Source organism: Mytilus galloprovincialis, chromosome 6 (genome assembly GCF_965363235.1).
Source record: "Mytilus galloprovincialis chromosome 6, xbMytGall1.hap1.1, whole genome shotgun sequence".
NCBI classification, from domain to species: domain Eukaryota; kingdom Metazoa; phylum Mollusca; class Bivalvia; order Mytilida; family Mytilidae; genus Mytilus; species Mytilus galloprovincialis.
Genome location: NC_134843.1, coordinates 41266142 through 41289897, shown reverse-complemented (window position 1 = coordinate 41289897; position 23756 = coordinate 41266142). Strand labels below are relative to the sequence as shown.

At 32.1% G+C, this 23756-nt stretch overlaps 1 long non-coding RNA gene across 1 annotated transcript; it reads right to left on the bottom strand.

Moving 5' to 3' along the window:
• Nucleotides 1–7050: 7050 nt before the first annotated feature.
• On the bottom strand, nt 7051–20956 carry LOC143079588 (uncharacterized). Its single transcript, XR_012979440.1, has 2 exons — nt 20697–20956; nt 7051–8210 (listed from the first exon to the last, which is right to left on the bottom strand). It is a non-coding gene; the product is annotated as an uncharacterized LOC143079588 (long non-coding RNA).
• Between the last annotated feature and the right edge of the window lie 2800 nt (nt 20957–23756).

The window sequence follows — 23756 nt, the reverse complement described above, 5'->3', positions numbered from 1 at the left end:
CTGCAAAAAATTCTACATTCACAGTTAACTGAAGTACTTTCATTTTACTATTCAGAAATGAATTTGAATATGTATCATGACCGTTTACTTTTTTTGCTATTTTTAAAAACCTAAGGCCACTAGTACTTTTAGGTCTTTTATGGTGCAGTGAATAAAAAATTTAAAAAAATTCTCAAAAATTCATTTTCATCTGTATGTAAAATTATTTCATATTTTTCTACACCTGATTCATCCCTCAGTTTGGGAAAGTATGTTCAGTTGATACTGTATTTTTTGTCCAATCACACTGTTTAGATACATTAACCTAAGTACGGTACACAAAAGAGCAACCTAAATTCTGGAATACAAATACTACCGTGCCACCTCTACACTAATTGATGGAGTAAAGGAAAATGTTCCGGAACGGAAACGATCACTGTCCGGAGTTTGATTGTGTTTTTAATGATGTTCTCTTTCATATGCGAGGTTTTGTGTTAAATTTTGTTGCTCTTTTGATTTTCCCTAGTTCTTGACGGCGCTGTTTTACAATTTTGTTAACAAATTTGAACAAATCTTAATGGTTTCATTAATATAAAATGGTTGTTACTTTATTACCAAAAAACGACGAAAAATTGTGAAATAGTTTCAGTCACGTTAAAAGTTAATTATGGTCATGAAAAATTCAACATCACTTATTACTTACATTGTGCGAGTTCATAGAACTATTTTTCGTGTAAAGTTCCAGAGATAATGGGTTTACTTTGATAAAATATTCATGATACAGATAATTTTCTTTAAAGGTATGAACGATAGAAAGGCTTAATGAAGTTGTTATATATTTCTTCACGACATTGATATATCTTAGTGATGATAGAATAACAAAACATTGATGGGTTAATAGAAAAATCAATTAAGATACATAAAATCTCAAGGCATTGTGTAAAGTGTGGAGAAAAAAAATCATTTTGTCACTATCATGGACTGTATTGTTCAATAACGAAAATAATGCTTTCATAAATTGTCTGCATCCTAAGCGATTTCTTAATTCATCTTCATTAGTCTTAAAAATAAGTTTTTGGTGGACTTAGAGTTGCTTTGTCTTATTTTTTTCTATGTTGTCTTTTGTGTACTATTGTTTGTCTTTTAGTTTATTAGCCATGGCGTTGTCAGTTTATGTTTGAATGTTACTCCCTCTTTTGTTAATAGTGATTAATAAGGTAAAACATTATACACAGAGGGAAAATGGTTCATTATGCTTGAGTTTCTTATTGACAGCATATTTGTGGATTTAGGATTTGACTTTTTCAACAAATTGTCGCCGGCATTCCTATGGGAACCAACTATTTGCCTCTCTTTGTCGAACTCTTCCTTTTCATATGAGTCGGATGTCCTTCAGACATATGTCAAAAACAATCAATAATTATCAAAGAAGTCATATAAATTAATTTCACATTCAGATATATTGATGTTTTCTTTCCATTAACTATATAACCTTTTTTATTTGGGTCCCATTAAAAGAGGGACGAAAGATACCAGAGGAACAGTCATACTCATAAATCGAAAATAAACTTACAACGCCATGGCTAAAAAGGAAAAAGACAAACAGACAAACAATAGTACACATGACATAACATAGAAAACTAAAGAATAAGCAACACGAACACAAACTAGAATATATGCTCCGGAACTAGAAATTATAGAAACAACAGACACGGCTGTCTCTGATTCATTTTTAGATTTATACCTCGAATTTGACATACACGGTCATCTCAGTATCAGAATCTATGACAATGAAACAAGACGATTTTAATTTTGAAATTATCAATTACCCCTAACTCGGTAGCAATATACAAACATCACCTGCATATGAAATATACATTGCCAAACTCATTTGATGTTCAAGAGCTTAGAGCTGCTACTCAGACTTTGTTAAAGAGAGGGACTAAATCTAAAACAAACTGGCAACGCCATGGCTAAAAATGAAAAAGACAAACAAAAAACAGCACACATGACACAACATAGAAAACTAAAGAATAAACAACACGACCCCCCCCCCCTCAAAAAAAAAAACTAGGGGTGATCTCAGGTGCTCCGAAAGGGTAAGCAGATCCTGCTCCACATGTGGCACCCGTCGTGTTGCTAATTTGATAACAAATCCGGTAAATAGTCTAATTCGGTAGGTCACATTCATGAAAGGGAAGGGGATTGTAGTTACGACGTAAGGAACATATCCGATATCATTTGTGAAACGGTTATTCCATAACGGTCAACCAACTCGTGATGGCGTCTGTAAAATTTACGAAGGGATGATTTCAACTTCACCATTTGGAACTCTTGGTTTAATAGCTTCCTTGTGAGCAGCAACCCTCTATCAAGAAAATCATGATAGGAAATGCAAGCACGGGAATGTCGTATCAATTGGGAGATATATACCCCGTATGCAGGTGCTGCTGGAATGTTGCTACTTAGAAATGGTTCTACTTCACCAGTGTCTGAGCAGAAAATTGATAAACCAGGGTTAAGTCTAAGAATATCTCGTCTTTGAACGACAAAATTATTTTATATCTCTTCCTCTGTGACATTTACATTTTGACGTCAAACACGCGACTCTACACTAGAGTAGATGTGAACCTTGTCATTCAGTCACAGGACTTCAACTATTTCAATCCTTTATGGGTTGATTTAAAATACATGTATAAGTAAGCAATGAATGTGATTGTTAAATTTGATGGATGCTTTTTTGTGCTTCTTTGTTAAATATTAGTTTGTTTTTGTTCTAATTGAGATCAATTGAGATTGTGACACAGTGATGACGCTTTACCCCTATTTTGACAATTTTACCTTTTATTTCTGATTTGTTCACGCATCGTATACATAATTGGATTTGATGCGACTGTCATACAGATGAGAGGTTAAGCGCTATAAAAAAACAGGTTCAATCCACCATTTTCTACATTTGAAAATGCCTGTACAAAGTCAGGAATATGACAGTTGTTGTACATTCGTTTGATGTGTTTTATCATTTGATTTTGCCATTTGGTTAGAGACTTTCCTTATTAAATTATCCTCGGAGTTCAGTCTTTTGTTCAAACTCTTTTATGTCATTTTTAAGTAGCAATAAACAAAAAAAACTATGTCAATTGGACATGCTTCGATACTATATATGCCCTTGAATTTTTACTAGATAACATTTTTGTTCGCTTTGGGGATTCCGTATATCGTCAGATTATCGGAATTCCAATGGGGACTAACTGTGCACCACTTATTGCGGACCTGTTTTTGTATTGCTATGAGTTACAATTTATGACAAAAATAAGCAAAGATCCATCGAAACAACATCTGATAAACAAATTTAATAATACTTTTAGATATTTGGATGATATTTTGGCTCTCAATAATGACGACTTCAGTATGTATATTAAAGAAATTTATCATGTTGAACTTACTTTAAATAAAGCTAATACTAACAATGACCACTGCCCTTTCCTCGATCTTGATATCTATATCACTAACGGAAAGCTGAATACTAAAATTTATGATAAAAGAGATGATTTTTCATTTCCTATCGTTAATTATCCATTTTTAGATGGTGACGTTCCCTTGTCACCATCTTACGGTGTTTATATATCTCAACTTGTACGATTCGCTGGTGTATGTAACAATGTTTTAGATTTTAACGAGAGAAATTTATGTATTACTGAAAAATTATTACACCAGGGTTTTCATATCACAAACTAGTCAAAACATTTACTAAATTTTATCATCGGTATAAGGACATCATTCGTAAATATAGCTCAACATGCAGACTTCTTATACGTTCAGGTATTTCACATGCAATTTTTTATGGAAATATTCTTTATAAAGCATAAAGGTGTCAGTATTCACCTCAAAAACTAACAAAACCTTTGAATAGACTTATTAAGAAGGGATATAGTTACGATACTGTTGTCAGGTCATTAAAGATTGCATATTTTGGCGTTAATATTGATTCACTTATAGGGTCTTTGCATCGGAACTAAACACATTTATTCAAAAACCAGTTGTTGGCATGACACGGGTTATGTTCTTCTCATATATGTTATGATGGTATGATACTAAACCCCTAACGGGAAGGATTGTGCCTGATGTTCATATGATTAAATCATAATCTTTCAGTCAATTTAATTGAAGTCTGGAGCTGGCATGTCAGTTAACTGCTAGTAGTCTTGTTATTTATGTATTATTGTTATTAAGGTCTTTCCTTTTACAAAAGGGAAAGACCTTACTGTATTTCTTCTGTTTATTATTATTATTATTATTATTATTATTATTCTTTTTCCGCCAAACTTTGACAAATTTAGCCGCGTTAACCGTAAGACGTGTCGCTTTCATGTTCACACTTTGTATCGGTGTCATGAATACCTATCTGGAACTCACCCTGTTAGTCGAAATATTTTGTCGGTTCGGAGTTATCCCTCCGAAACCCAAAAACCTTGTTATCGTTCCAACACCGTAACCGTAATAGGTAGAACAAAAACAAAGGGTGAAATTTGTTCAGGACCAGACCCCGGTTCTTCGTTACATTTGGATCGAAAAGATTCAACGACTCATTGGTAGGGTTATGCCCCTCTGAAAATTAACCGGTGTCGGTTGGCCACCAAAACTCAGAAACCGTAAGTCGTAGACACCTAGGATCTTCACCATTCATCATCAATTCATGTATCTTTGAAAAATACCTCAAGGTCAAATTTGTATGTTGACCTTGACCTTTGACCTAACACCTTGTTATGGGATAATCTCAGAAACCATTATACTTACAGAAGTTTTAAATAGTGGAAAATGTTTGGGTCATTATGGCGCAACTTTGTTACATTTTGACCGAAGAGATTTGACCTTTCTGTAAGGGGCATAACCCCTGATTTAGGTTTCTGAAAAGACAAAATCAGCTTTTACTATATAACCAAAGGTCCTAGACCCGTGGGGTCTTCACCAATGACATTGGGGACTAATGACCTTGACAAAGGTCACAAGGTCAAAGGTCAAGGTCATGTCCCAGATAGCGAATTATGTGTTTTTGACCTTATTTTAAGCATTTTGAGTGTGTTTTAAGTGTTTTTAAGGTTGACCTTGACCTTTGACCTTTCAACTTTTTAGTCGATATCTCAAAAACGGTTAATCTTACAGAAATAGTAAACAGTGAAAAATGTTAAGGTGACTGAGGCACAACTTTTTTACATTTTGACCGAAAGAATTTGACATATTCTTAAGGGGCATAACCGCCGTTAACGGTTTCTGAAAAGGTAAAATTAGCTTTAACTCTTGAACGAAAAGTCCTAGACCCATGGGGTCTTTTACAATGACATTGTGGACCAATGACCTTCACAAAGGTCACAAGGTCAAAAGTCAAGGTCATGTCCAAATTATCGAATTTATTGTTTTTGTCATTTTTTAGCGGTTTTATGTGTGTTTGAGAGCTTTTCAATGCATTCTACGCCTATTGCAACATGTACTTTACATTTCGAAAAGGAAAGACCTCTCAATTGTTCAAGAACAATTGACATTTTAATTTTGTTTATTTTCTTTGGTTACATCTTCTGACATCAGACTCGGACTTCTCTTGAACTGAATTTTAATGTGCGTATTGTTATGCGTTTACTTTTCTACATTGGCTAGAGGTATAGGGGGGGGGTTGAGATCTTACAAACATGTTTAACCCCGACGCATTTTTGCGCCTGTCCAAAGTCAGGAGCCTTTGGCCTTTGTTAGTCTTGTATTATTTTAATTTTAGTTTCTTGTGTACAATTTGGAAATTAGTATGGCGTTCATTATCACTGAAACTAGTATATATTTGTTTAGGGGCCCGCTGAAGGACGCCTCCGGGTGCGGGAATTTCTCGCTACATTGAAGACCTGTCGGTGACCTTCTGCTGTTGGTTTTTTTCTATGGTCGGGTTGTTGTCTCTTTGGCACATTCCCCATTTCCATTCTCAATTTTATTTTTGTAATTTTACTTTTTTTGGGAACTATACATCCCGTCATTGTGTTATTGATCTATGGCAAATATTTGTATTCTTGTCTTTCATTTTAAATATGTTAATGTACTTTATATGATTATTTATTTTTCGTTGTTTACATGTTTATTTTGTTTATTTTATAGTGATAAAGATTATAACAAAATGTTTACTGACTGCTGAATTCCAATTTGAAACATTTTTATCTATTCCTAGTATGTCTGTATTTTGTTCACACATCGTTGTCAACATAATGGAACTGTATGCGACTGTTCAACCATAGCCAGCTATAAAACCAGGTATGATCCACATAAAAAAATGTTTGTACCTATCAGGAATGTGACAGTTGTTATCCATTCGTTTGATGTGTTTGAGCATTTGATTTTGCCATTTGGTTAGAGACTTTCCTTTTAAATTTTCTTCTCAGTTCGGTATTTTTATTTGTTTTCTTTTTGTCTAAATATGATCCTCATATGGTCTTAAAAGCTATTGAACCCAGCCCTTTTGCTTGCCTTAAACCTGGTATCAGCACTTGAATGCATTTGCTACTTTTACCATGATGACAGACACTTAACATTTTTTTTTTTGTTATGGGGAATAAATATAACGTTTTTCCATTAATATAAGTGCATTGAGGCTTAATGTCTGAAAGGACAACACTGTTATAAATTCCTCCTGAGTAGTTTAGAGAAAATGTTTAACCCATATAAGTGGTTTTCGTTTCCATTATTGGTTTTCCTTAGAGTAGTAATGTCAAGAAAGATGTCTTAATGCATTCTACCCATATATGAGAGCAATTGCTGTCCTTGAACGCTGTTTAGTACGACATGTGTAAATTATATATACATGTACTTGTTCTTCGCAACGGTTTTCTCTTCTAACGTTTACTTCTTATATGTACACTGACCGTGATACCGACTAATCATACCAAATGAGAATATGTTTAATTAAGAAAAAAATATGCAAGATTAATATATGATCAACACATCTGAAATGATTTCTTCCGTATTGCTAATGGGGGAAACTATGCCCTTTTAATGAACAAAGGGTAGATATTAATTCAACGATTCGCTAAGCAAGCATTTATGGATACTGGTAATCTGTTTATTGGGTGGTCTGAGATTGTTTACATTTCAGAATCTACTCTTGCATCAATACATAAATGTTTCGTTTCTCCTTATTAATATTAAGGTTTATTTAAATAACAAATATATTTATTTGATTTTACTATTTTACTTCTTGTATTCGATAAATATCATCTCAAGTTTTTATGTTTAAAGTTAGGATTGATATATTTACTGTATCTTAACATTTTTTGCACATCTTTAGTATTAGCCCTGTTAAATCCGCCAGCAAATCCGTGTGTCTTTCGGAAATATGATAGTCTATGTGCAGTGGAAAATGGATCAGGGTTAACATCGGTATGTGAAGATTTAGCACTAAAATGTCGGCCATAATTATAAGCATTGCTATTACTTTTGTCTGATTGTACTTCAATACCAACTTCATTGCTATTTGCAACTTTTCTCCAGCCGACTTTACTGCTAGTAGGATGAGAGTTAGATGTTCTGTTCAGTATTTCATCGGTACAATTTAAAACTACCGGAAATTCGTGACTCTCGTCAAAACATTTGTCATCATTCCTACTTTTAGCACTACCGTCTCGAGAATCTGTCCTCTGCTGAAGTTTGATTCTTCTTGAAATATATTTCGGCATTAGTGGCGGCGCACAAGAAAGGGATAGATGATGTTGTTTTGATGGCTTATTAGTTTCATACACGATGTCTATATAATCAAGATCGACTTCTTCATCGAACACTGTCCGTAATCTTTCCGTATTCTTTGAAATTTTTTCTAACTCGTCTACGCTTCGGTGATGGTATTTCAAACGATGTTCGTCACTGTTGTCTAAGAAAGATTGTCTTTTATTTAATGGTACTGAAATGGCTACTACTTTTGGCGCATCTGTTTTTCCTTTGAATTGTCTAACAGCATTATCAACAGATGGAAAATAGTTCAGAGGAGCTGATAAAGTTGAGTTTTCCCGATGGTTGACACGATGCAAGCTTGATTCTGAACTTGCACGTTTAGATGGACGAACGAAGCTTTGGTCCATATTGTCATATACTATGGTTTTAAGTATACTCCCAAAACTATCGTGTATATCTTCAGTAGATTTATACAACTGTTTTCGACCTCTTGTTGATATATCATTTACTCGTGTTAAATCTTTTGATCTGTTCTGCAACAAAATGAAAGAAATTCATTAGAAATATTAAATTACTCCATGTTTTAATACTGTAATGCATTACAAGCTGATTTTTCAATTTAATGTTCTTAACAGATGATGTAATAAACTTTGAATAGATAAATAGATATGAAAGCATGAGAATCTTTTAAGTTTAATTGATCAAAACTTGTCAGTTTTTAAGTCGTCAACTAAGATTAAAATTCTATTCAGTTGAATGCAGCCGTGAAGATTACAAAATAAAAATAATCCTTTTTACCACTGTTATATAACATCGTCAGAAGAAATCATGTCTTAAAGAAAATCATGGTTTTAATACACTCTTGTATCACCATTTTGAGTGATTTGTTTTGTTTCAAATAGATTGTTATTTGAAAATTCAAATGTTTTGAAATATCGTAATCAAGCTACGAACAGACGGTCCCGTGCAGGGAATTTAATACGAACTAGATTTCAACTAATTATTCTATGTACTCAAATGCATATACATCAAAAGGTTAATTCACTTAATTGTAAACAGAATTTCCATTATTTTGATGCAGTTATTGTAAACTGTCACTTTTGTTGCATGTTTCTTCTTAAATCAAAAGATGGACGACCGAGATTATAAAACTAAAGTACTATTCGTGACTTTTTTATTCAACTATACGGTATGCCTTTTGCTCATTGTTGAAGTTAGAACTGTTAAATAGCATTGCTAAAAATCACTCTATAAAGACTCTGTAGGATATGTGTCTCATTGGCAAGCATTTCTTTATTCTATTTGTTATAAAATATCCAGGGAGATCTATATATGCATGTATAAGAAAACCCTATGCGGGGGTTAGCCGATTTGATGTATTTATAATTTATGATTTACACCCATATATATGCTTATATAAAGGCATGATTACAGATTTCAATAATATAGCAGTATGGTATTTCAGCAATTCGATATTTGAAAATATGACAAATTCTTAATATCCAATTGCATTTAATGTAATCTTGATGTAAGGTGCAATAGAATGGCTTCTTGGTGAACTAGCGTATATGTGTGTTTCTTTTATTCTGTTTTAATATGAACCACTTTTAATAATATTGTTTGTTGTTAAACGTTGATAAACGTTTGTGTCAAATCCCTTCATCTCCCTTTTTTATTTCATTTTATTTTAATTTCATATTATCAATTTTATATTTATCAATTCCATATAACCTATTTGTGCAGCAAGCAGACAGTCTGACTTAAACCAGCACCTACTATCCACAAGTGAATAGTGGGAACTGGCTAACGTTTAACAGCGGTTGAAACACAAATAGTCATTTGATCATAAAACAACGAAAAGCAATATATATAAAATATTAGTTAGTATGGTTAAACTATTTACTTACAGTTTTCAGTTAAAGGTTGCACACCATGTTTATATAATTTCAAATAAATATAAATTCAGTATTTTAAAGAACATAACAAAAGTATTTTTTTATCGTCTAAGTTCCAAATATGGTAGTTATCCGTGACTTTTATCCCGAAGATAAGTCCGTATACTGTTGTATGTTTCAAAACAAGTATCAAGTGTAAATGAATGTCAAACTTTTCTTTTTGAAATATATTATGCATAACTAATTATCTATTACTTAACGCGAGAGTTTAAATAGTCATTAGGTTTGTCTGTGTCTATTGACCGGAAATAATTTGAAGAATTGAAAAACAGCACGGTTCGACTTAGCCATGTAATGGAACACTTCTTTTGTTATGAAATCATGATACTTGTGATACAAGAAAAAAAATGGAATCTTCTTGTGAATTTAACTTGAACATTATTTGCTTACCAGCTTTACGGTAATTTTCAGATCCGAAAAACTAATTGCAATTGAAAATTTGAGTTTGTTTCTCAAATAAATACAATTAGGAATAAGTAGTCTTATTAAGTACGAATAAAGGCGGTTATTTTGACTTCAGAGTACTTTAAATTTGCCGTTATTTGACTTTCGGCTAATCACAATTAAATACATAGTGAAAACTGAGTTTAAGCTAAAATAAACTGACTTGTTGAATGTATATTTCGACAGCTTATGAAAGTTTACACTTTGTTAGTAAATGAGGTTGTAATTAGATATAGGAATTTTTAGATGTTGTATGAGTGCTAATGAGAACTCTCATCCAAATTACAATTTATAAAAGTAAACCATTATAGGTCAAGGTACGGCCTTCAACACGGAGCCTTGGCTCACACCGAACAGCAAGCAATAAAGGGCCCCAAAAATTAGTAATGTAAAACCATTCAAACGGGAAAACCAACCAACGGTCAATAAAGGGCCCAAAAATTAGTAATGTAAAACCATTCAAACGGGAAAAACCAACCAACGGTCAATAAAGGGCCCAAAAATTAGTAATGTAAAACCATTCAAACGGGAAAACCAACGGTCTAATCTATATAAAAACGAGAAACGAAAAACACGTATGAACTAAATAAACAGACGACAACTACAGTACATCAGATTCCTGACTTAAGACAGGTGTAATGCCTTTTATTTAAAGAAGTTACATTTTGAAACAGCAGATTTTCCTTAGTTTTTCATCAGTCAATTTTTTCTAGAGCCAAATCCGAGAAAGATTATTATAAACAGTAATGTTGTTATTCTAAACATCTACAGACAAGTTACAATTATTCTTTCGTGAACCTTTCCCTCTTGATTATAGCAAAATCCACTGAATTTTTTTTAAATACACGCGAGCAACCAAGACTTATCTGGTTTCTTGTAACTATAATTTTCTAATGCACATACATGCGTACCTCAAAACTATTTTTTAACGACTTAAACGAACATATTTGACTGAGTTGCACATAAAGAACAGGTATATTATCATTTTAAAATTTCTGGCGAAGAGAGACTTTGCAAAAAATTTTCTTAACAAATTGTTCTCATAATTCAAATATTAGATTAACATATTTTGATTGCATTAACAGAGAAAGTAATTCATTTGCTAATCTCACTGACAATGACAAAGTTATATACATACTTAACCCATCAACACCAACACAAGTGAATAAACTAGGATCCTTTATAAAACAAATGTGAAAGGAACTGAGGACAGGGAACCCTTTAATATTTACCTGAATTTGTATATATATATTTAGTTACTTAGTTATAATTGTCTTTGTTTGTTTTTGTTGGTGTTATATGTCACAAACTGTAAAGTTTATATGGCAATAAAACTTTGAATTGAATTGAAAAATTTAAAAGATTATTTCAAAAGTTCTATAGTCACAATAAAATTTGAACATAAAGAGATCAGCAAACCTTTGATATTAACTGCAAAACAAATTACATCAATATTCATTTGGAAACGTGGAGTTTAACCAGAGTGTGTTTTTCTCTCCGGAATCAAAACAATGATTAGAGATAAGCAAGGTCTTTCGTGTGATTGGGCGTTTGGCGGGATTTCGAGTGTGGTAAACTGATGAAATGTCAATTTGATTAATGACTTAAGCCCTGTTGACACTATCAACGTTTTCTTAAACTAATGTTCAAGTGATTGATTTTATTATTTTATTTCCAGTTATTGACAATAAGATAGAAAATTGTTTAGTAAAAAGTGTTACAATTTCTTTTTTGCTGTTCACATTGCCACACAATTTCGCTAATTATTTCTTCAAATTTTGGTTTTGTTAAAAATTTCAATAGCATAATTTTTTTTAGAGTATCAATATTAGAATCTTGCGTTAAAATTATCTGTTATCAATTCTAGTAAAATATAAAAGCTCATGACTGGATATACTTTAATAAGAAAAGAAAAAAGTACAAAGCCTTCTGAATTGTTCCTCTTTTTCAAATGCATGCAATTGATTAAATCGTCGTTTTAAAAAGAATTTTGATATTTTTCCCTAACCAGTTTTACCATACAAACCTGCGAGTAAAATGATTATATGAAAACCAAAGAAATTACTTTATAATTCATTCATATTAGTTTGTAAACGAATAATGATTTATCTTTTAAAGTTAAAACAACGAAAACTATGTATGCTGACCTTCATATTCCTGTTTAATAATCCGACTCTGTTATATTAATAACTAACTCAAAGGCTATACTAAAAATTCAAAGTTTTCGCTTATATATGGCAAACTGTAAAAAGTGGAAGACTCGTTAATCAATTGATTCATTGATAAAAACAACATAAAATAACGATGAAATGATATGGAAATTGGAAATCAATTTGTATGTCCAGTTATTATCTTCCGCATAGGTTTTTCTCATACTTGTACCCTTTTTATCTTCAAAATTTTGTCAGAAATTTGGCTTCAAAGCAAAACAACTACGGATTCGCCAAAGAGTTATTGCAAGGGTTCTTAAATTTCTCACACTCTATTAAGTTGTAGAACCAAAATTTTACCCATAATATGACTATGTTATAGACCTAAGTAGGTGCGGTACTAGAACCAATGAGACAACTGTCCATCAGAGACCAAATGAAGAGGATTTAAACAGATATCCGTTTGACCTCCATCAATGAGCACAACCAATACCGTATAGATGTTACGCACAGTAATGCGTTCGGATTAAAATTACGTTATTATATGATTAAGAACAGGAACCATTTGCCTATAAAAAAATAAAATCACCAACATCCATATGTCTACATAAAGGCCCGAACATTTTTTCTTATTTTAAGTTAATTCTATAAATTTTTGCACCATACATTTATTTTATTGAACTCACAAATCTTACTTTTGCGTTAAAAATTGCATGTCCGGCGTAACATTTCAGATCAATTAAATGCATTTCTCTCTGTTCCGTTGTAATTTTGCACATAAAATCTGCGAAATTTAGTATATCAGCTTCCTACTAGATTTATATTATAATATACCCGTTTTTTGGTATTGGCTGAACTTTGAACCAAGCCTTCAACGAAATATTCAGCAGAGGAACCTGTCTTAATGAGGGATAATTTGTTACGGACAAAAGTTTTCACGCAAATCTAAAACACCTTTATAGATTAGAACCGATTAGAATCCGAGTTACAAAGGTGTTATAAATTTTAAACAACTATATAAATACGTTTTTGTAAAATTAAACCATCAGTGCTAAAAAGATCGAGAAATAGTCTGAAAACTCGCACAGACATTGGACAAAATTGAGTTCAATCTAAAAAAAACATCATTTCAACTAAAATCATTATAAAAAAAAAATATTGCTGAATTATTATATGACCGTTAAATTTATCTTCTCATTTGTCCCTCCGGAAGCAAGATTTTTTTTTAAAGGTTGCTATGTATTCTATCCAAAATAAAATTGGAAAAATTTGCATTTGTTTTCATCTAATCACAGATCAGAAAATAAAAACTATCCTTACGTTATTAATTGCCTTATACATGATAAATTTTGAAACATTTCTTCAGCTTATGGTATTTATTTGATAAAAGTCGATCGAGTAGAGGTACATGTACATGTACTCCGCTCTTGATAACAAAATGTCAAAGTTAGTATATATGGCGTCAAATTTGTCAATTATACATGTTACGTCTTGCGACGCAATACCGTGCGTAACGTCATAGTAAGTTAAAAGCCATTATATAGCATTGGTTTTGCTTATTGTTGATGGCCGTACCGTGACCTATGGTTGCTTACATCTACGTCATCTGGTCTTGAGGTCATGAAACTTATGAGACAAAAACTACAAATATCAATATGAAATTCTATGATGCTATAGATTTTTCACTAATAATAATTTGGTTAAAATGAATGTTGGAAAACATTCTTTTAAAATATAGGATATCATTCTTCCAGACTGAAAACAAGGAACAGATCAAAATTGACAAAAACATGATTCCAATAATAGAATATATCAATATAATATTCGTTCATTCTGTGTGGTAGTGAAAATCTATAAAACTAAAGATAATAATATACTGACCGACTTTAGAAACGCCACACTAGATTATTTTTATTTGTTATTTTTGAATGAATGTGTCACCGTCAAAAGCAATGACTGCCTGTTACAAACGCCAAAATGATTGTCAGAAAGGTCAACAAATTCTTTCTGACATGTTCTGGGTTCTGTTTTACACCTTCTGGTTTTGCATTTGCTCAACCCATTAATTGGTTTTTGGAAATTATGCGGTTGGAACTTGAGGGCTTTAAAGGTTTTCCTTCAATCGATTTTTTTGCAATTCAGTTGATGGGAAACATTTATGGTTCTGTACGCAATGGCACAGGGGCAATTTGATTAGCAGTTGACGTTACGACCGTAAACATGTCTGACAAATGACGTTGCGTGAACAAATTCTGTTGACTTTTTATTGTCACTACACGTTGATCTGTTCATTGATGGCCAGCAACAAATCTTGTCTTCTTGTATTGTGTCGGAAGGACCGTACGACGAGTTTCTGCAGTCATACAGTATGGTTGCAGCCCGTTTATGTTTTCATGGTTGCAGTATTCGTAAGGGCTAATTCAGCTTTTTTTTTATTCCTCAGTCTTGGCAATATGGAGATGCAACATTTTTCAACTGATTTAAGTGAGGCAAAGAATTGAAAGAAATGTTTTACTAAGCAAAACAAACTGGAACAATCTTTCATGGGTCCAAAATTTCGCTTTAAGAAATTCGTGCGACTTCAAAACTTCGGTATGTTCAATAACCACAGGTAAGTATACTGAGTAAATTTTTAAACTTAAATTTCAATATCTCAGATGCAAATACACGGAAATTGAAATATCTATGTATGCTGTCGTAACTAACAATCTTAATAAAATGTGACAAAGGATAATTCAGAAATGTTTTGTTAGTCTTGTGTGACTTTTTTTAGTCTTGAATGATTTTTAATTTTAGCTTCTTGTGTATAATTCGGAGTTAAGTATGACGTCCATTATCACTGAACTAGTATATATATATATATATATATATATATATATATATATATATATATATATATATATATATATATATATATATATATATATATATATATATATATATATATATATATATATATACGAGTCTAAAAGATTGTGTTACACAATCTTTTAGACTCATATAGTTTTTCCTGTTTGTGTAGTATTGTCAACTTTGATGATTCAATACCTATTAAGTTTACTGGTTGGTAGATTCTTATAGACTCTAAAATATCAACTCGATTTAATAACAACATTTTCGTATTATAACATCTTATATCAGAACCGTTGTGCAAATTTTTAGACTGATATATATTTGTTTAGGGGCGCGCTGAAGGACGCCTCCGAGTGCGGGAGTTTCTCGCTACATTGAGGACTCATTGGTGGCCTTCTGCTTTTGTCTGCTCTATTGTCGGGTTGTTGTCGCTTTGACACATTCCCCATTGCCTTTCTCAATTTTATAACAGTTATCTGTTCATTTGAAGGTATTATAAATCTACCTCTTCATTTTTATTCCATATTGAAATTGTTTAGTTATGAAGTATAATGTTATATTTTATTCTATAGTCTCGTTATAATGTCTCCGTATGTTACTTTTAATCATGTCCACGTGTTTGGATTTTTCTTCACAAGGTGTTTGATTCAGATTTAAAAAATGTTCGCACAATTACTTCTGTTATGGCAATTGATTTTAACAACCCATGAACATGCACGAGTGCAACGGTTGCATGCAAACAGGAAAACAGTCGTTGTACTTTAAACAATGATGATACAATTAAAAAGATATGCTGTTAGTGTTTCCATAGTCAGGTTAATTTAAACCTGTCTGCATATTTGTTATTACTGCACACAAAATTTTGATAGCTTTGATGATTTTTCTAAAAAAATATCGTCTTATGTATGTCTGGGAATTCTGATGTATTTATCAATTAGACCTACTTTGAATTCACTTAAAATGTAACATGTGCAGAGCTACATGTATACGTATCTTTCTGACAAGTTGCACAAAGTATAATTTTTATATAATTCCGTTTCTAATTCATATTTGTGAACGCGTTCTTCTAGTTTCAATACCTTATAAAAAGTTATAACATGACAAAATCTTATAAAGTTATATATACTTGGGTATATTTGTATATATACTTGGGTACATTTTATGAAAAATCTATTAAAATGAAGGTGTTTCTCGGTGAATCTAAATGTAAGTTAACACTCAAATGATCAGAGATCACTATGAAGTTCTGTTTAAACATACAATTTAAATTTACAAGTTGTGATATACATTTGTGATTGAAGAGGCTGTTATGACAATTAAACTTTTTTTAAAATTATTTCAAGTGGATGAATCTTCTAATCAGATAGTTTCCAGTAAATGAAAATCGGACGTTTACAATGTTTAGGGCGTTTAAATCAAATATTAAATCAGCCTCATAGTGTTGATTTTATTTAAACCCTTTTCTAATTCTTCTAATGTTTTCAGTCGTGAATATAGGCCTCGTTTATCGCGAAAATTTTATCTATATTGAGTTCAAAATTCTACCAATTCTATATTTAAAAAATATAAATATGCTTCAAATCATAGAAAAAAACAACAACATTGTAACAAAGAAAATAAACTACTAGTTACATGTTTTATTCGGATAAGCAATTTATTTAAATTTCATTTGCCGCAACTTTAGTAATTTTCAATTTAAACTTTTTTTACTAGATATATGTTATTTTCCTTCTGAACATTCTAAAACGGGCTTTAGACGACCAACTATTAATTTATGTTATAAAAGTAACGATAGAGTCAACATTGTGTACTGGTTCAGATTTTTAAAATCATTTTTGCTGTTTAAATTCATTGTAAATGTTTACATTTAAAACACTGACACACCCTTAAACATTATTGCATGGTATTAGTTATAAAACAATATTTGCGGGAGACACACGTCTTAACAAATATGTTGACCCGAGCACTAGGCAATATATTGACTGGAGTCAAGAAAAACTTTGTCCAAATTTCAATCTGTGAAAAAAATATATATATGATTTCCCTCACAGAAGTGTGCAGTTAAGACAGGACAATAATATAAACTATAGTTTTCTTTGCTACAACTTTTTTGCGTGGTCTTGTTGTGTTTGTTTTTCATAAAATATTTATAATAATTTCTAATGTAGCCTAATTTTAGGAATATTAGGACCTATATGCAATCTTCTTGATCGAACAAACCAAAGATTTGTAAAGTAACTATACAAATCCTTAATAAAAAATCCTAACATTTTTATTTACTAACCTTGCGTGGTCAACAACTGCCAGTCCACTGTTTTGGTAGTGACTGTTAGCTTATTTATGTATGAGGTCAAAACTATATTTACTTAACAGTGTATTAATCGCAAACAAAATACGGTAAGATGTGGTATGATTGCTATTGACACACAAGAGACCAGACGACACAGAAATAAACAACTATAGGTCACTATACGACCTTCCACACTGCACATTACCCAAACCGCATATATATAACCTTCTTTCTATGTTATCATGACTACTGTTTCAGAAAAAGGGTTTGGTACCATTAAAACGTTTAATGGTGTTTCCCTTTGAATGGTTTGAACGTAACGGTACCTAAATTGCACCTTTTTAGCAAAAATAGCAGCGGAAATCTTACAATATTTCTTAGAGACTAAGGGACTATAGAGATCTATCTAGCTATACCAAGCAGGCACTGAAAAATTAAATCGAATTACTGACAACAACATCGCCAAAAAATACAACGACGAAAAGACAAACACAACAACAGGCCAACGTTAAATCCATCAAAACAGGTATCTGCCTGGAAACAGTTCCTTTTCAACATGTGGCACCCGTGACGTCGTGCTAATCAAGTACCAATTAGGAGATAAGTCGCATTCAGTATTGCCACAATCGAGAAATCCTCATAGACTGAGTGAGTTCTACAGAAGTAACATATACATAGTCACTCAAATCTTGATGGCATCCACCTTTTGGAAGGGTTTTATCTATTTTTTTCTATTTACATTGTGGAACCCTTGGTTCAAAATGTTCCGTTTGAAGCAACAACTATATAAATCAAGGATCGATTTAGGAAACGCAAGCATTCGAAAATCGTATCGTATTCATTGTCTATATGCATGCAGGAGTTGCTGGAATTTTGCTACGCAGAAATTGAAAATTCACAATTGACATCATCCCTTTTTTCGTAATGTTTAGTTCTTAACCGATCCTCATTATTGATTTCTAGATGTTAGTCAAGTTATGAAGCACACATACTTTGTCTGGGGAGTAATAATTTATTTCAAGCTTAAATAATAGAATATGTGCGTTCAACACAGTGACTAAACTCATTGATTTTTTTATCTTTGTCATTATGTATACAAGTATAAACTCCAAGGCAATTCAAAAAGCCTTTAAAGGAGGAAGTCTGTAAAAACTAACAAGAGTACACGCTATATCAATCAACGGAACAAGTGAAAAATCATTGCCATATTCCTGACCTGCCTGGTACATACATTTCCCGAAGAAAATGGTGAATTGAACCAGTTTTATAGCTAACTAAACCTCTTACTTGTATGACAGTTGTTATAGTTCCGTTATATTGACAAGGTGAGCAACCCAACTAGCCATAAAAGGTTAATGTGACAATAATTGGGATTCGGGAGCAAAAACTGTGTAAACTCACGTCACAGACATACAACACAACTGAGTATAGTGTAAACTCACGTCACAGACATACAACACAACTGAGTATAGTGTAAACTCAGGTCACAGACATACAACACAACTGAGTATAATTCAAACAAACATACAAATTAGGGTATCTTAGATTCAATAGTGAATTTCCGAGGCAACAGCCATCTCAACGAAGATGTATGCGAATAGGCTATACCGTGACACTTTCCTTAGCATCTATATATCTAGCTGTTCTCACAGACGAGTAATGCTCATGGAATGAGATATCCTGATTAAACATTCGTACTCATTCATGTGTGTGTCATTGGACGTTCTTTCTCAGTCCAGACATGATAAGACACGTGACACCAAAATATAGCTCAAATTGTGGGATCTCTGTCTCATAGAAAAAGAAAAATATGTCGATGGAAAAATATCTACATCGTAAATACCCAGGCAACTTACTGAGACAACTGATAAACCAATTGAAGAGGAAACTCTTCTGATGCCTAATGTGAGCAATTGCACCAAGTCCATGGCCAGACTGATCATCCGATAAAGAAATGCAATAAAAGCTTTCCGATACTTCTCTTTGGATTTTGTCAAGTGTGTGCAGAATTTGTTTGGTTATGTTTATTTACACACTATAATCTGTTCTGATTATCATGGACAGGAAAAAGAAGACTAGACTTAACAACATATATCTCTTTAGATTATTTTAAGTGCACTCGTGCAATATTCAACGTATCGTTAAGTCTCGTAATCTTAAAGTTCGTTCAAATAAATTCTCAGCTAATACATTGACCTTAAAGATTATTACGTAATGTCTTATCCGTATCCATCCATCATTTTGACTTTTTGTAGATAGCACTGAATTATTGTTTGGGCAGTATATGAAAATAAAAGAGAAAAGGCCGATATTGATATTTCATTGCATGGAGTAATAAGTGTGCACTTCTGTATTTTTTCTCAATCTATCAAGTTCTGAGTGAATGATGACTTTGTATCATCTTCAGTACTTAAATAAAAAAAAAAGTACCCAGGAGTTGTCAGGGTGTTTAATATAATCTGTACTCTCGATTATTGCTATTGCCATTGTTTTGCTTAATTTATGTTTCACTCTCCCCTCTCCTTCATGATCAGATTCTTGTCCGAGTAACAAAAAGTGAAAACCGGATTTTACTGGTGATGTCGGTCAGACATTGGACATTGCGTGTGTACATAGAGGTACACATTTTGTTCAACTTCTTCTACATCTTTTAACAAAAATTCTTGATACTTCACTGACAGAGTGCACATGTATAATGAGCTTGTGCACTTACTGTGCATATGCTATTATGGATGGTTTTCCGCCATTTTTTCAGACTTATGAACGTATTCAATATTGGTTTATAAAATGTAGCAAATAGTATGTTTTGATTAACTCAACAATGAGCAAAATACCAGACCGCATAGTCAATTATAAAAGGCCTTGGAATGACAAATGTAAAACAATTCAACGAGAAAACTAATGGCCTAATTTTTGGAGAAAAAAATGTACTAAAAACAAATATGTATCACATCATCAAACGACAACTACTGAATTTCAGGCTCCTGACTTGGGACAGGCACATACATAAAGAATGTGGCCCGGTTAAACATGTTAGCGTGACCCCCCAAAACTTGAGACAGAAGGGTAACAGAACAACATATAAGAACGAACTATAAAAATCAGTTGAAAACGTGTTCATTGTAGACATACAATTTTTAAAGACGGGTTATACTAAGTACACTTCTGGTTTCAGAAAAACTGAAATTAATTAAGATTGTAATATTGTTTTCAATAAAAAAAAATTCATGATTCTAAGACTTCAAACGTCTTAAATACAAAACAAATAGATTTGATTTTTTTTTTACAAATAACAGATGTTTTTAAATGAGAAAATATCATATTTACCTGCAATAATGGGATGACATAAAGGTGTTTGAAAGTCGATCTTTTATTAGCTGTATTTTCCTAAATGTATCCTTTAAATGACATCGTTATATTGACAATCCATCAAGAACTCATTAAAACGAACATTTGAAAGTTACACAATTGAATAAGTTATTTAAATATTTCAAAAGTTTCTTATCAAGATAGATTATGTCAGATACAAATGACAAAGAGTGTTTATTATGTTGTCTATACTTCATGAATTACAATCGGCCAAACTCGTGATTGTTTCTATACGAAGTTCAAGATTTATATCGGGAAATGAGTTGTTGTTTTACATGCCATGATTACCTTTATCAATATTAGCATTATTTGTATCTATATAAATATATATATACCTTGTATTTGCTATTACATTCATGACTGAAATAGAAAAGAATACAATGAAAATAACGTAAAATAAAACCCTGAGATTTCCACGGTCTCGTGAATCTACACAAGATATGTTAAACCCGAATCAACATTAGCTATCTTTATAAGTATTAAAAGAATAGACAAACAATACATGATCAATACAATATCAAAATATAGAATAAGGTCAAAAAGGGTCCAAAAAAACAAAGAGATGCGCGAACAATTGGTTTAAAAAGAAGAAGGTTTGTTTTTAAATTTAATATTCCACTGTTCTGTATGCGTACCAAACCCATGACAGTATAATTAGCTTGTTTGTTGTGACCATTATTTTACAGATTGAAGCAGAAGAGTTAGAAGAAACCCACGAGTCAGTAAAATATCACAAGTCAACGAAAAACAGATATTGCTCTTTTGATCCATGTTGAAGGCTTTGTTGTGATTTTGAGATGACAACCGGAAACAACAGCGGCTGCTCTTATCTTTGCTTTTCAAGTATTTTTGTCGTGCATACACATTTTTTGACATGGATAGTTCTCCTATATCCATTCTTTTCTATTATTACAATGGACACACAACTTGATAATGGTCCATAAAACACTACACAGAAAAGTAAAAACAAGAATCACACAAAAAATTGGGCCGATCTCATGTGTTCTTGGAGGGTAGACGGATAATCGTACACTATTCGCATTCGCAAATATCATAATCGAAGAAAAGGGGTAGTGGCTGGACTTTGACTTTTGTAACATATATGTGGTGATCAGATCTGTCAAGTAAACGCAGACACTGGAATATCATATTAACTATATATTCTGGGAGGTATAAAATCCTCATAAACTGACATAATGTATGTATGGTATGTTCTAGTTTCAACACTTCCGTCCGATGAACGAAAGTGCAAAAATATATAAAAGTGTACGCAAAACAGCAAAGTAAAAAAAAACAAGGCAACGTTAAAAGGGGCATCAATGCTAGAGCTAAAACAGCCTGATGCGAACAGTACTAACGACCATTATTTCACTACCAATACACAGTACGCACTATGATAAAAAAAAAATATATATACCATACATTGATTGGTTGTTGATTGCTTAATGATCAGTGGCAAATACTATACAGACAACACTGATGTCTTAAGAATATACTGAAATGAAATATAGTAGTTTAATGTTTCGTGTGCGTCAATGATAGTATTGATTATTGTAATTAATGTCTAAGAGGATAATAAGACAAATCTTGTGAGAATACCGTACAATTGTTTCTTAAGATGTGAATGATATGTTACATACAAGGGTCAACCATCTCCAATACGAGACCCTAAATCTTTTGATTTATCTTGAATGAGATTGTGCAGAACACAGATTTTTCGCAGAAAGGCAAGTTTGTTCTTTTCAGAAAGTCATTACTTGGCACAAGCATTTGAATAGCAGTCTTTTGTAAAAAGCCCACACCGATTGCATGACATTACAGGTTAATTATAAGGATATTCTCTTTTTGGGAAAGTTAATACTCGGGGTTTGTACAGTTTTATGTTCATCCATTTTTTATTATTCCAGACATTGTGATTTATCGGACATAAAAATCACTCCATTTTTATTTTTTAAATCATTTCCTGAATTAAATCACATTTAAAATAATAAAAAAACAAAGAGGATCAAGGATTTTGAATTGTGAAGCCCCATTTTAATTCAAAACAGTATATTACGAAAGGCATATGTTGCCCGATCAAACAGTCCACATTAAAATGAGTTCAAGTTGCCACTTTTTTCAAGTATATTCATTCTTTCTTTAAATCTTCTATCTTTAGTTAAACTTTCCACAAATAGAGCAGTAATTCTGTAAGCAATAGGAAATTAGCAGAAGTTAATGGTGCCAAAAGGTTGTTAAGGAAAGATACGTAGCCATCTGAAATAATTCTCAAGATAGTTGTCATTAATGGTATTGGGAGTAAGTGTTTTACTTTTACGACATGTGGTTTAGATAGTTTTGTGCGCATGTAAAACTGGTTTGATTCTTTCCTATGTTGTGCCTGTATACATATACTACATAAAAAAGCTATCTGGGCATGTTACTTTCAATAATGTTTTTTGTTTTTGTTTGTATGACTATTGTTCCCCGAGGTGACGGGTGTTGGTTGTTTACATAGTTTGTTGAATTGTTAAACATTTTTAGTAATTTATGTATTCTTTTTAGCTCTTACGGACACATTTCAATTATTATTTTTCTCATAACCAAAGTGAAACAACAAGATAAACCCACAATCGAGAGAATAACTTTACTTCCGAGAGACAAAGATAAAAAAAAATCAGCTATAATTGAAACTTCATAACAAAGATTCATATTTTCTTTATTAACATAAAATATGATCCTTTATGTGACCATATCATAAACTTTATCAAAAAGAAAATGTATTCAGTACCTCCGGGCTCATGGTTTCTTTTTCAAGAATCAACGCTTATCCATTGTATCTATATCACAGATATGCAATGGTTTTATAGGAAATAAGTTGAAACTAGAATGAAAATAAAAATAAAATTATCCAAGAACAATAATAAAAGGATGTACCGTATACATAAAATCCAAATCCTGAAAGCTTATTTTGCTTATTCAGTTGATGCTTAGTCATATTCTGGAGACGGCCGTATGTCAAAAAAAAATAATCATTAA